Source organism: Peromyscus maniculatus, chromosome 11 (genome assembly GCF_049852395.1).
Source record: "Peromyscus maniculatus bairdii isolate BWxNUB_F1_BW_parent chromosome 11, HU_Pman_BW_mat_3.1, whole genome shotgun sequence".
Taxonomy (NCBI): domain Eukaryota; kingdom Metazoa; phylum Chordata; class Mammalia; order Rodentia; family Cricetidae; genus Peromyscus; species Peromyscus maniculatus.
The window spans coordinates 38,625,438-38,635,359 of NC_134862.1; the positions used below are offsets into that span (position 1 = coordinate 38,625,438).

Below are 9,922 nucleotides of genomic sequence, written 5' to 3' on the forward strand. Positions count from 1 at the left end.
TGCAATGCTTTGTCTTCTAGAAAAATTGATAGATGTATTGCCATGAATGATGTGTGGCTCTGGGTCTTGTGGTATGTCTTAGTTAGGGTTACTATTGCTGTGGTGAAATGCCATGACCAAAAGCAATTTGGGGAGGAAAGGGCTTACTTGGCTTATGCTTCCACTGTACGGTTCATCATTGAAGGAAGTCAGGGTAATAACTCACACAGGGCAGGAACCCTGAGGCAGGAGCTGATACAGAGGCCAGGGAGGCCTGCTGCTCACTGGCTTGCTCTCCATGGCTTGCTCAGCCTGCTTTCTTACAGAACCCAGGACCACCAGCCCAAGGATGGCACCACTGTCCATGGGCTGGGCCCTCCCACAGCAATCAGTAATTATGAAAATGCCCTACAGGCTTGCCAGCATCCTGATCTTATGGAGGCATTTTCTTAACTGAGGTCCCTTCCTCTCAGATGACTCTAGCTTGTGTCAAGTTGACACAAATCTAGCCAGCTCATGGTACACAGGAGGATCAAGAGTTCAGAGTCTATGTGGGCTACAAAGTGAGTCCAAGTCCAGCCTGGGTCATGTAGTAAGACTCTATCTTAAGATAAAAAGTTAAAAGAGGACTAGGCTGTAGCCCAGTAGCAGATGCTCATGCATGAGGCCCTGAGTTAAATTTCCTGTACCATAGGAAAAAAAAAAGTCCTTCTCATCTGTATGTCCTGGTTGAGGGGTGACCGCTGTAAAGATGCCTCCCCTTGGCACTGAAGGTGTGCTGGGTGCTCCTTTGATGGATTCCAAGGCCTGCTGTGCTCTTTTGTTTTGTGTGACGGCTCAGTAGTCCTTTGATAACTCACTGTTCCTGTCGGCACTGAAATGCTAAGGAGAAAGCAGCGCTCAGCAAATGCTATGGCTCAGTTGCTCCCGGCCCTGGCACGCAGCAGCTGCCCATCAAAGGCTGGCATGTGAATAATGAGGAGCCCGTCCACCAACAGCTGTCTCCATCTGTTGCCCCAGTGGATGCGTTGGTGGCTCTTGGCTCTTTCTTTGCTTTGGCAGCCCAGGAGAACCTTTGCTCCCGAGTCAGGGGCAGTGGGAACCTTTTCTTCCGAGGAAGTTTTGCCTCTGTGAAACTCTGATCTCTTGTCTCGATGTCCCGGCTATGAAAGATCCTCCTTTCCCCAGAACTTCCAGCAGTGCCCCTGCTAGGCTCTTTTCCTTGGGTCAATTAATGAGAAAGGACTGCTTCCATTTGTCACATAGCTGTGGAACCCCCCAGTGTATGCCCACAGTTTGCACCCCTCCTCTGAGACCCACCTTTTGAAGTGCCTGTGGCAATCCCTCCATGGACTCCACTTCTCCACTTCCTCCTCTTAGTAGCACTCAGGACCTCTCTTGGTTAATTATTTCTTCCCTTGGACTTCCTCTACATTTGGTTTTTCTCCCCTTCTATTTTCTCCCCCAAGCTGGTGATTATCTGTCCTCCCCTTAAGTGCAGATTTTCTCAGGTTTCTCTGAAAGAGAATATTGTCTCAGGATGGCTGAAGACTCTCCAGAAATAACTCTTAGGTTATCTGGGGGTCCAAACACAGGAGGCATACTGAGCATCAGCTTAGCTCATGCTCCCCTGAACCCCGCCCCAACAAGACTTCCTTTTCTCCTTGTGGGGGGTAGGGGGAGCCTCAGGTGTCACTCAGAAGTCGACTGAATGGTGTGGGACCCACTGGTACCCCACAAAGTCCCAATGTCAGTCCATCTCACCTTGTCCTCTGGATATGATGTCCATTGAGGCCAAGGGGCAGCTGGAAGAGTCAATGTTCTGGGTACCCATGGAGCAGCCGGAAGAGCTGATGTTCCAAGGACCCAGGGAGAAGGGCCATTCAATGGGTCGGCCATTCAGGGTGTCCCGGTAGGCACAGTTCTCAGAGTCTTTCACACATGTTGCAGTTTCTATACCATTTAGAATTAAAAACAAATCTAGCAGATCACCAGTGTTCATCTCTGCCTCCTGACCGAATGCAGTGTGGGCAGCTGCCTCCTGCCCTAACAGCTCTGCCTTCCCTGCCATGATGGACTGTGTGTGCCCTTACACTGTGAGCCATAACACACACCCCCTTCCCCTGCTGAAATGGCTTCTGTTTTGTATTCTGTCACAGCAATGAAAATAGTAACTAACAGAGATCATCAAGAATTTAAGGAAGGGTGGATCCAAAGCCTTGTTCTCAGGACACTTGTGGCCATTCCCAACCCAGGTCCTCCAGGAGAGTAAAGATAAACTCTTTTGTGCAGAGCCTTATTTAAACACAATAAAATTATGTTTAAAATACAAATTCAATTCTACTCAAATACTTGAAAATGTTTATTTGGCCATTTCATATAAATTCAATATTTAATACCTTTCTTAAACTTTGGTATTTTATTTTTCTTCAAACATAAGAAAAGGATAATTGTTTTTAATTTCCTCATTCCATTCTGAACTTCCTTTAGTCTACTCCATGCTCTGGTGTGAATGCTATTGTTTTCTTTATATGCCATAAAATAAAACATATTGCAATGCTTTAAATAACGTTATGGAGACTAGGGATGTAGGTCAATTGGTAGAACGCTTTTCTGGCATACACCGAGTCCTGGGTTTGATCCCTAGCGTCACATAAACTGGGCATGGTGGAGTGCACCTGGAATCCCAGCGCCGGAAACCTAGAGGTGGGAGGATCCAGAGTTCAAGGTCATCCCCAGATACATAGTGGACTTGAGGCCAGCCTGGGCTACAGTGAAGGCTCTGTCTCCGAAACCCAGCCCAATCCCAGCACAGCATTATGAAGGCATCATCTCGAGACTATACAGTTCACTCATTTTCAATGTACAGTTCAATACTTGTTCCAACATGGTGATGATTGCCTGATGTTTTTACAGTAACAAAGAAAATCATAAATGAAGACACTTCAAGCACCGTGGTGGGGAGACCAGGTAACAGGGTTACAGCAAAGCAGGAACCCCTCCGTAACAGTCTCCAGATGTCACCAAATGGTGCTCTTAGCCTCTGGGTTGGTGGAAGCTGGGGGTCTCTTTGTACATTTGAAAAAAACGTACCTGATTACAAGGTAGTTAGGTCATACACAGAGGTGGAGAGTCAATGGCAGGTTAGGAGGCTATAATAGTCCAAGATAACTTGGTTCTGGATCGGCAACATTCCAGCTCTCTACAGCCACTGAAGTCGTAATCAGTCAGTCAGCCTTACAGCGTCTCTAAGATGGGTGTGCCCCCTCCCCTGGAAACCTCAGTTCCCACCAGAGTGGACCAGACCTCTTTCTTCAGTGGGTGAGAACACGGAGAAGAGGGCTGGTCTAGGTTTCTCAGTCTGTCTACATCTCTGTGCCTGCCTCAGTATCTACTGTGGCTGCCTGCATCTGACTGGGTAATTTCCAGGGGGCAAAATAAGGCACCACTGAGGCTCTGGCATAGGTCCTTGGGAATTCCGAATCACAGCCTCTGCCCAGGCAGTGGAGCCCTTCCCAGATGTAGGGAAAGGCAACAAACTTACACATTGCTGTTACAACTCCCAAACAGGTATGTTAGCAAGTCGGCTTCTCTGGGAACAGGGGGGAAAAAAGTAAAGGCATCAAGCTGTTTTTGAGTGCACTTAATGGCTGTCCAGATTTGGAGACCGCCCCCTTTTTGGATTAGAGTTATCTCCCTAATAACAGTACTTCCAGATGCACGACCTTCCACTCACCTCTGCTCTCTCCTTCCCCTGGTCCTCTGCTCACTCTCCTGTTTATCTTTGCCTAGAAACCCACACTTGGGGTTGGGGATTTAGCTCAGTGGTAGAGCGCTTGCCTAGCAAGCACAAGGCCCTGGGTTCGGTCCTCAGCTCTGGAAAATTAAAAAAAAAAAAAAAAAAGAAACCCACACTTAAGGTGACCTAAAATACTTCCAGAAGGCCATTGGACAACTGTCTGTTGGCTTCAGCTAGCAAATGAAGTTCCAACAAGAGAGGACCCTCTGTAGGCCATTGCTGACCCAGGTACCTCAGGAGGCTTCAAGGCTGGGGTGGACACTACTTTCTGGTGCATCCATGGAGGGATTTGAGGGTTCTGTGCTTCTTGGGGCTGTCTGGTCTGATCCCCAGGTGTTGGAACAGAAGCCTCAGCTCCGAGAAAAGGGGATCAGTAGTACACCTCTTCCATTCCCTGGGCATTTCAGGGCCAGTCTGGGCAGGGCTTCCTTGATGACTTATCATGTTGTTAATTAACATAAATCTTTGCAGCTGCCGGTTGGGGAGCCCCTCCCTCAATTAGCACAAATCCTCAAGCACCCACTTGCCTTTGCAGTAATGATTATTTTGGGAGCGGACCAACCCTGCTCTAAGGAGATAAATTCCCCTCCACCCTGGGCTTCCTCCTCGATTTTCGGCTTTGCTAAGTAAGCCAGGATAGGGAACTCGATTACCGAAGAGGATAATACCACAGTCGTCTCATCGGAGTTTAAAAAGGCAAAAGGGATTGTGAGCACAGAAGGGCGGGGGACCTCTCTAGAGAATGTGACTCCTTTAAAGGCGTTAGCTTGTGGTCTTGTCAAATCGGGGCTGAGGGAAATGAGGAATGGGAGGTTAACGGGGGCCTCCAAAGTGTAAACATCATGCCTAACAAGCAGAGATTTCTAAAAAGCTCCCTCCTATGCTTGGCTCTATCCCACTCGCTCAGCCTGCGCTGCTCTCAGGCCCACGGTGGCCTCTCAGCCTCCCGGGCTGGTCCTGAGTTAGCTGGTGTCAGGGACATGTGTTTCTGGAGTGGCAGTCAGCTAAGCAGCAGCCTGGAATGTGGGATTCAGGGCAGAGGGAGGAAGCAGCAAGGGACCAGGCAGCCTGGGGCAGAAGTAGGCTTTGAACCTAGGTCTTTGAGTCCTTACTGGGCTTCTGCACACAGACCACGCTGCCTCTGACAGTCAGGCCCCTGGTAACTGTGCACGGCAACATGGCAGCTGAATGGTGGCTTTTTACTCACTATACTGTGTTTATTTATTTGTGTGTACATGTGTGTGTGTGTGTGTGCGCGCGCGCACGTGTGCATGCACATGTGCTGGTGTGTGCAGGCACAATTGTGTGTGCATATGTGTGTGGAGGTCAGAGAACAACTTTGGCTGTTATTCCTCAAATGCTAGCTCCAGGTTTTTTTATTTTTATTTTTTATTTATTTTTATTGAGACAGGGTCTCTCACTGGTCTGGAACTTGCCAAATAAGCTACATTCACTGACCAGCAAGCTCCAAGGCTTTCTGTGTCCCCACCTCCCCAGTGCTGGGTTTGGAAATGTGTCACCCAGCTCAGCTTTTTCACATGTAGGTTAAGGGGGTGGGGGCCAAACCCAGGTCCTCACGTGTTCGTGTTCTGGGTTCTTTTTTTGTTACTGTGGCCAAGCAATCTGACCAAGAACAATTTAGCAGGAGAAAAGGGTTACACTTTTGGCTTACACTTCCAGTCCACAGTGTCTTGTTGAGGGAAGTCAGGGCAGGACCTCAAACAGGAACTTGAAGCAGGATCCACAGAGGAAAGCGGCTTCTCAGTTGCTCTCCGGTTGGCTTAGGCTTAGCTCTACACTCAGGACCGCCTGCTCAGGGAAGGGTGATGTCCACACTGGGCTGAGCCCCCCTGCATCCATTAAGGCGATCAAGACGATGCCTCATAGACATGTCCACGGACGAACCTGATAGAGACAATGACTCAATTGGAAATCTTTTTTTGAGCTGGTTCTGGCTGTGCTGCATTGACAGCCGGCTGACTAGAACATCACGCTCTCCGGCGAGCACTTGACTGACTGAGCTCTCTGCAGCTCAGAGAAAAGGGGATCAGTAGTATACCTCTTCCATACCTCTGCCCGTTGCTGGGTAGTCACTAGGAAGAACAGACAGTGCACGATGTGTTAGAAAGGACTCTGCCTCCAGTGCTCCCTAGAACGTCCCACCTTCCATCCTTGAACGGCAATCTCAGTTGTTTCCCCATCTCTCACACTGCCATCTTCTTTTCCAGACATGCACGGACATCCTCTCTTATCACACCGGTCTCTCCTGCCCTGGGGATTACGAGGCCCTGGATCCCTGTGGAAAGATCAAATAATGATGTCTACGGGGGTTAGGGATGGCGTTATGCCCCAAGAAAACTCCTTATCTATTATCTCCGTTCTTTTTAAATCAAAACCCTAACTCTGGAAAAATACACATAGCATTGAGGCAGGTGGTGCCGGGCTGTATAACAAAACTAGCCAAGCATGAGCTTGTGAGGGGACCAGGTTTCTGCTTTACTTTATTTCTTGAGTTCCCGCCCTGATTTTCCTCAATGATGAACTGTGACCTGGAAGTGTAAGCCAAATACCTTTCCTGCTCTTACCCAACAAGTTGCCGCCTTTGGTCAGAGTGTTTTATCACAATAGAAAGAAAATCAAGACATTCTTCCTGCCTCTGCTTCTTGAATGCTGAGGTGACAGGCAGGTGTAGACACACCTGGCTTTCTGTTTCTATGAGCCGATGACTCTAGATACACATGTGTATCTTTCCACACATGTAGAAAGACCACTTTGTACATGTAGAGTTATTTGTCTTTTATGTACCTGATTTACTGTATTTAGCCCAATGTCTTTAAGGTTAATTTTTGTTATTTAACATGGCAGAAAATTTCTTTTCTGTTAAGGTAGAATCATGGTCACTGTACCCTGAACTCATGGTTGCTTCTACCTCTGGACTGTTGTGAATACTGCTGCTGTGAAGAACACACACACACACACACACGTACACACACACACACACACACACACACACACACACACACACACACTAATCCCACAATTTCGAGGACAACTGACCCAAATCATCATGGCCTAATTAATTAAAGAAAACCTACCCCCCCTTTTATATTGAGGACACGGGCTGTCTCTCCCAAGGGCAGAGTTCAAGAGATCAGCATTGGACATGGGTGAGGTAAGAGTTTTTATAGGTCAGGAGTGGGAGTTTTCAAATGGGAGATTTGGCAGGCAAATACGCAGGGTTACGGAAACAGAACATAAGCATAACAAGTTAGTCCTAACAACCTCCTGCAACAAAGACATGGTTGCAAGGTGGTCATAACCAGGTGCTCATAATAACATGGCAGTCATAAAACAAGGTAGTCATAACAGCATGGTCCTAATAACTTTTTGAAACAAAGACATGGTTTCCTGGAATAAGCAGTACAGAGTCATCTGTAGTTAAGGTTACAGGTGGAACATAGTGTAATCCTTGAGAAACAGAGGTTAAATCATAAACAGGAATGAACCTAGTTTGTCTTTACTATATGACAGCTTTCAAGCATAAGATGGAGGCAGCTGGTTTATCAACACTTACAATTTTTAAACTAAAATTTTCCAATAATTCAATGATGCAATCCAGTGACTTGCAACCATGGATGGATTAGAACTGTGTGAAGATATTTGAAAGAAGATTGTTCCTTGAACCACAGCCTCAGTAGCTGATCTGTCTGTAAGCTCTCTGTAATCCAACCCAAAGTCATAGGTGACTGCACTCATTACTATGACAGAATATGAGAGGAAAGTGACTTACAGAAAGAGGGATTTATTCGGCTCACTGGGAGGCACCGTCCGCCATGACTGCAGGGCCTTGAGGCAGCTGGTCACATTGTGTCCACAGAAAGGAAGTAGGGAGGGATGAAAACTGGCACGAATCTTGCTTTCCCTTCTTTGTTCATTCTGGGACCCCAGCTCTTCAGGGGGTGCCAGCCACATTTAGTGTAAGTCTATCCACGCCAACTAACCAAATCTAGAGACTCCCTTGTGAATACAGAGAGGCTCTTCTCCCAGGTAACTCTAGACTGTCATGTTGACAATCAGTATAAACCATCATAGCACTTTTTGAAAAAAATGGTTTCTCTGGAGACTGATTCATTTGGACTCAGAGCCTGAACCTCTTTTTTTTTTTTTTTTTTCAGGAGCTGGTATTTATTGTCAAAGTCATATTTGATGTCAACGAGATGCCACAACTACAAAAAAAATTGTGCACATTGCAACCTCAATGCAAACAGTCAAATGGAACCCCAATCATTAAAATATTAATTCAGATTACCCCAAAAAGCAACTGCATTTTTTAAACATCTTTATACATCCAGCCAACAAATTAAAATGGTTAACAAGGAAAAATACAAATTCAGAGGTCTGGTATTGATGTTTAAAAAAGGCAACTGCTTAAGCATTTCTATCGATTCGAACATCAATCTCTCAGCCACTCAGCTTCATGCCATTCATCATCTGGCAGAGCTTGCACCTTTTTAAGGAGCCTCAGGGTACTCTCATGACTGGGCATTTAGAAAGTACCGCTCAGCTGTCTTCAACATGTGGATCGAGACCCCTTTGGGGGACAAACGACTCTTTCACAGGAGTCACCTAAGACCATTAGAAAACACAGATGTAGCCGGGTGGTGGTGGACACGCCTTTAATCCCACCACTCAGGAGGCAGAGCCAGGCGGATCTCCATGAGTTTGAGGCCAGCCTGGGCTACAGAGTGAGTTCCAGGAAAGGCACAAAGTTACACAGAGAAATCCTGTCTCGAAAAAAACAAAACAAAATAAACAAAAAAACACAAAAAAAGAAAACACAGATATTTTCATTATGATTCATAACAGTAGCAAAATTATAGTTATGAAGCAGTAATGAAAATAATTTTATAGTTGTGGGTCACCATAACATGAGGAACTCTATTAAACGGTCTCAGCATCAGGAAGGCCGAGAACCACTGCTCTCAGTCAATTATTGTCATAGCATTCATGAAGTATGAGGATGCAAAAAGTCAAGAGAGCAAGTTCTCTGCAGCCTGGGCCTTCAGAATAGAAGCGGCTGTGTCTAGATAACACTAGGGCTAAGATAACTGGCTTGACTCCCATCAGCTCTAAGATCCCGGACCTTTAAGTGATCTAAACAAATTACAGCTTCAAGGTGGATGTAATTGTTGTGTGAGGAAGTATGTCACTGGACATGACCCAAAGCAGCTTCTAGAGGAATTTGTTTTGTCTTGCGTTACTAGAGGAATAAGAAAGAGTCCATTGTCGTCGTCGTGGGCAGGCATGGCGGAAAGTGGCAGGTGTGGTAGCACAAAGCGGGGAGAGAGGGAGCTAACTGGAACTAGGGTAAGGCTATATAACCTCCCAGCATACCTCCAGGGATGGGCTTCCTCTTAGGGTGAGGTGTTTAGGCTGCACAGTCTAGCCCTCTCCAAACAGTGCCACCGTCCAGGAACCAAGTGTTCAAATACCGAGTCTATGGAGGACATTTCACCACCCACTACCACCATTGTCACCATTACCACCATTACCATCATCATCATTGCCACCATCCACTACCACCATCGTCACCATTACTATCATCACCATCACCATCATCACCATCATCATCATTATCATCACCATCACCATCATCACTACCGTCACCACCATTGTCACTGTCATCACCATCCTCTCTGTTGTTGCTGTTGTTATTGTCATCATCATCATCATCATCATCATCATCATCATCATCATCATCAAACACCTGCAAACCCTGGCTTGGGTCTTATTTTGCAGCAGGCAGTGTTCTATAGACTTAACACGTATTTATTTACAAAGGAACCCATGGGGTAACATCACTACACAATTCTTAGAGGAAGAAACTGAGTTTCAAAAAAGATGAAACAACCCAAAGTGATCCAACCAGTAAATGGCAGGATTGGGATTTGAACCAGGAAGTCTGGCTCTGAACTCGAAGTTCTGAACTGGTGTAGTCTACTCTCTTGCACATGATAAGTGGTAAAATTAATAATTGAAAAGACTCTCAGTCTCTTTCAGTGCAGTAGGAACAACTTTCCTACAATAGCACCTTCTTATGAGGCATGCTATTAAGATAAAAATAAATATGATAATAGAATCAAT

At 46.2% G+C, this 9,922-nt stretch overlaps 1 long non-coding RNA gene across 1 annotated transcript; it reads right to left on the bottom strand.

The window, feature by feature from the left end:
* Window positions 1-443: 443 nt before the first annotated feature.
* Window positions 444-3,168, bottom strand: LOC143267773 (uncharacterized). The gene is made up of 3 exons (XR_013043225.1): window positions 3,073-3,168; window positions 1,744-1,932; window positions 444-1,496 (listed from the first exon to the last, which is right to left on the bottom strand). It is a non-coding gene; the product is annotated as an uncharacterized LOC143267773 (long non-coding RNA).
* Window positions 3,169-9,922: the final 6,754 nt, after the last annotated feature.